The following is a 5,113-nucleotide window of genomic DNA, read 5'->3' as shown; positions in this document are numbered from 1 at the left end:
GTGTCCCCTTCCCCTCCTCCCTTCTGGTCGCGCAGCTTCAGCCCGCCTCTTCTGCAGACAAGGCACAAGGCAGTCAGCCCCATAGAGGTCGGGGCTGGAAGGGCGCCTGCCCTCCCTTCCCCTAAGCAGCCAGGCCCCTGGGTTGACTCCTGGGAAGAGGGGTCTGCAAAGGCCGGAACCCTCCCTTCTCTCTGTCCTGTGTGTCCAGAGGTAGAGAGGGCGTGGCTCTGGCTGGGGGTGGGCCAGGGGCTTACAGGGGACCCAAATGGCCAGTGTTTGCTGAGGGAGGGTGTGTGTGTGCTGGGCAGAGAGTCTGCGCCGGTCACACAGACCTCCCCGTGTGCTCTGCTCCGGGACGGCCCCGTCACTCGCAGAGCTGCAGCCCCTCGTAGCTCCAGTGCTGCGTCTGCATACACGCCCTTTGCCAGAGGATGTGATTCACGCCCGGGGCGAGGTGGGGGGCAGAGCCTGCGGTCCAGGGGCTAAAGAGGAGGAAATGGGTGGGTGAGAGTAGGAAGAGGAGAGGACATGGATGTGGGCAGAAAGGCCTTCCGCACCCAGACGGCTGATGGAAGTGGCGGTGTCCTCAACACGGACGCGTCCTCAGAGCACCGAGGGCCAGACTTGGACTTGTTCCATGGAGCCTAGGCCCTCTGGGGTCACAGAGAGGGAAGGACTTCCCTCTGGTGTGCATGCGTGAGCATCCACAGGTACGCATGTCTGCACATGTGAGTATGCCCACGTGCATGTGTGCGGGCATATGCCTGTGTATATGCATGTGTGTAGGTGTGTGTGTACATGTATGTGGGTGTGCGCACGCACGTGTGCATGTTTGTGCATGAGTGCATGCACGTGTATGCAGGAATGCATGTGCACATGAGCGTATGTATTCATGTGTGTGTGCATGTGTGGGTGTATGAATGCGTGTGTGTGAGTGTGTGTGGGGGTGCATGAGTGTGCGTGTCCCTCATGTGCACAAAGCTCTCATGTTCCATTTCTTTTCCTATCTTCCTGGCCACCTGAGGAATTTCCATGACCCTCTCCACCCTTCCCCAGGCTGCACGTGGAGGGACACGCACACATACGTGCACGCTCACACACACACATGCATGCAGAGTCGGCGTGAGCACGCCCGCGGGTTGCACCTCGGCCTGGCAGGAAGCTGCACTCTGGGAAACGTCCCGGCCCCACCTTTGGCACAAAAGCGTGTTTTTGTTCTCCTTTTTCACGGGAACAGAAGGTGGGGGCGGGGTTGGGAACGGTCAGGGTCAGAAGAGCGCGTTTTGCCTGAAGGGGGGGGCGTTGAGGGCTGGTCCCCACCGCTCACTTCTCAAGCTCCGTGGGCTCTGGGGACACAGCCACTCCCGGGACTGCTGCAGGGCTGCGCTCTTGTCCACATGGGCTGCGGTCCTGGGAAGGCTGGCCTCAGGGAGGGCCCTGGGAGCTGGAGGTCCCGGGCGAGGCCGGGGAGCTGAGGAGGTTGTCAGTGGAGGAGCCCCGGCCAGCACCAGTCCCACAGCCTTCCAGGCTGGCTGAGCGCAGGGGATCCCTACGTCACCTGGGACGCCTGCTAGCAAAGGGGTTCCTGGGCCTACCCAAGGAGCCTGGGCGGTGCGAGTGGTTTAGGACCAGCTGCTCACCTAAAGGCTGACGGTTCAAACCCACCCAGAGGCTCTGCAGAAGGAAGGCCTGGCAAGCTGCTTCTGTGGCCAAGCAGCTGCAGCTTGGGGGACATCCCGTGGGTCACAGAAGAACCTTTGCGTAGGGTCTTCTGGGCTGTGATCTTAACAGTGGAAGCAGACCGCCAGGCCTGGCTTCCGCAGAGCTGCTGGGTGAGTCAAAGGCCAGCCTTTGGGTTAGTCGTCAGGTGCAGACCGTTGGAGCCACTCAGGGCCTTGACTGTGGTCAAGAAAATCCCACGGAGTGTGCTCTGTGACACGTGGTGCTTCCAGGAGCCGGACACAACTCAGGGCTGTGCGTTTGCATTTTTTATGGGGGGGGAGGGGCTTGCTCTAGAACCTCAGAATAGACTGGGGTACTGGACGGGGGAGTGAGTGGGAGGGGTGCAGGTGGGACCCTGTGAAGCACCCCCAGCAGATGCTCCATCAGCGGTAGCTGCTGCTCTCACTGTGTGATATAGGAGGGCCTCACGGTGCTTGTGTGTGTGCACATGTGACCGTGTGTGTGCACGCATGTGACTGTGCATGGGTGTGTGCCTGTGTGCATGTGAGTGTGCACGTGTGTGGGTGTGTGTGTATGTGTGTGCACACGAGAGTGCACACGTGTGTGAGCATGCATGTGTGTGGGTACCCACACACGAGCATATTGCACATGTGAATTGCATGGGTGTGTTGTGTGTGATCTTGTGTGTGTATGTGAGTGTGCATGCATGTGCACAAGTGTGCTGTGCATGTGTACAAGTCTCCACACATGTGAGTGTGCCCGAGTGTGTTCTGTACATGTGAGTGTGTACACGTGTAAGCGTGTGCACTACGAGTGTCACACGTGTGTGCATGTGTTGTGCATGTGTGAGTGTGTTCACGTGTGTGGAATACTTGCTGACCAAAGCCCAGTGTGAGCGGCAGCGTGACCTTGCTGAGGGACAAAATGACAGACAAATGCCGGCTGCAGAAGGTGTCGCTGCCGCGGGGAGGACGCCATGCTGTCCTGCCCGGGCCCTGCTGTGTCACAGAAGGGACTGGCTCTGGCTGTGTGGGCAGCAGGCGTGGGACAGCTCCAGTTACTGTCCCCCAATAGTTGGAGGGTTGCCATGTAGAAGGAGGGGAGATTTTTTTTTATCATTTGCTCCAAAATGTAAAACTGGGACCAGATACTGGAAGGCACTGGAAGTGGAGTTTGACTTGTTACACACAGAGGTGTTTTTTTTCTCACAAGTTTCACTATTGGGCAGAGGAATGAGCTATTTTGCAAAGTAGTGAGCTCTTCATGCCTAGAAGCATTCAAGCAGAGACGATGTGCGGATTGTAGAGGGATGCTGCAGAAGGGCCTTTCAAGGTCCCTGCCGATATCAGGAGCCTATTATTTTATGAGAACTTGACTTTCAAAGCCCACCACAGGGGACCCTGCACCCTCAGGCCCCGGACATGGACTTGTCTTTAAGTCAGGGGACCAGATGCCACTCGATCCTGCCACCCTCTCTCTCCTACTTTTTCTGTCGGGCTGCACCTTGTTCCTATGGAAATGGAGCACCAGCCCTGGCTCCATCATCCGAGGACAGATGTCATAGGTGAGCAGTGGGTTGGGTGGGATCTCACATGTGCATGCGCACACACGCACACACTCACACACACGACAACAGGCAGCTGTCAGCAGAGAGAACCCGAGCCCCCCTATGCTAAGAGACCCCGCCCCTGAAAGGTTTCCTAAAGGGGTTAAGAGACTCACCCAAGCCCCGCCTGTCCCTCCTTCACACACACACAGAGCCACAAACACATAGTCTCCCATACATAGCACACACTCAATGACATACCTACACAGACATACTCACTCATGTACGGTTGTATGCAGCCACACCCATACACACTCACATACACAACTCGTACATACACACACACACATACACTCACATGTGCACCTGCACACTCACACTTATTTACACACACATGGACTCAAACACGCACACACACCCTCGTGCGCACACCCCCACACACAATCACCCGCGGCTCAGCTCTGATGGGAAGTGGCGCTGGCCAGCTGGGGCCTGGTGGCAGTGTGTTCCCCTGGGCCCTGTCTGTCTTGTCCTGCTGCCTTCCCTCTGACTCGATCTCCCCGGGAGCTCCTGCCCAACCTGGAGCCTCTTCCGGGTGGGGGTGGGCTGCACGGCCCCTTCCCCCATTTCTCAAGTCCCCGGCTCCCACAGCCGGCTGCCAGGCCAGCAGGCTTGCTTGGGGTGGAGATGCCAACAGCTGTCCACGCAGGGCATGACACTCGAGCTGGCCATCTCCCCCAGGAAAGCCTGGGGAAGCAGCTGCCACTCCCTGCCCCTCCGGGTGGGACAGGCACAGAGAGCAGAGGGACACATAGCTGGTGGCTGCTGTCACAGTGTGTGCACAGGAAGTGCTGGTGAAGTGTCCTGGCCCCAGCCACCATCCTGGGTGCCCCTACCCAAGCCCAGTGCAGGTCCTCTAGTGACGCCGCCTCCCTGAAAACTGGCATGGTAGTACTGTCACCGCTGCCTTACTAGGAGACGGAGGTTGGGGCATCAGGTAACTTGCCAGGGCTCCCCCAGCCAATAGCTGAGCCCAGGCCTGCACCCTGGTTCATGCAACCCCAAAAGCCCGGCTTCTTCCTGGGACAGCAGGCTGAGGGGACGTCACAAGCTGACTGTGGGGGCCGCCTGGCTGCTTGGCTCCTAGTGTTGCTGTTGGGAGCCCTGCCTCACACGGCCCAGCACACAACGGAGCGGACCAGCGTGCTGCCCGGTCCTGTGCCGTAGCCATGATCGCTGCGGGGCAGACCGTTGTGATCCAGAGGGTCTCCACTGGCTGGCTCCTGGAAGTGACGGCCAGCCCTTTGTTCCTGGTCTTAGTCGGGAAGGCCACTGAAAGCTGTTCAGCAGCACACAAGCACACAGCCTTCCCTGACCGAGGGGCGGTGGCCGCACGAGAGGGGCATTGGCGGGAATTGAACCTGGGTCTCCGCAGGGGAGGCAGGATGCTACCGCCGAGCAGCCATGGCCTCACAAGTGGGGCCATGCGTGTGTCATAGGACTCGCTCCGGGGTGCCCTGCATGTGTCATAGGGCTGGGCTCCGTGGGGCCCTGCATGTGTCAAAGGACGGGCTCCGGGGGGCCCTACGTGTGTCACAGGACTCGCTCCGGGGGGCCCTGTGTGTGTCATAGGACGGGCTCCGTGGGGCCCTGCGTGTGTCATAGGACGGGCTCCGTGGGGCCCTGCGTGTGTCATAGGACTCGCTCCGGGGGGCCCTACGTGTGTCATAGGACGGGCTCCATGGGCCCCTGCATGTGTCATAGGACTGGCCCCGGGGGGCCCTGCGTGTGTCATAGGACTGGGCTCCGTGGGGCCCTGCGTGTGTCATGGGACAGGCTCCATGGGGCCCTGGGTGTGTCATAGGACGGGCTCCATGGGGCCCT

This window comes from Orycteropus afer, unplaced genomic scaffold, assembly GCF_000298275.1.
Source record: "Orycteropus afer afer isolate SDZICR_OR568_19922 unplaced genomic scaffold, OryAfe1.0 scaffold00018, whole genome shotgun sequence".
In the NCBI taxonomy this organism is placed as follows: Eukaryota; Metazoa; Chordata; class Mammalia; order Tubulidentata; family Orycteropodidae; genus Orycteropus; species Orycteropus afer.
This window is presented reverse-complemented; position numbering follows the sequence as displayed.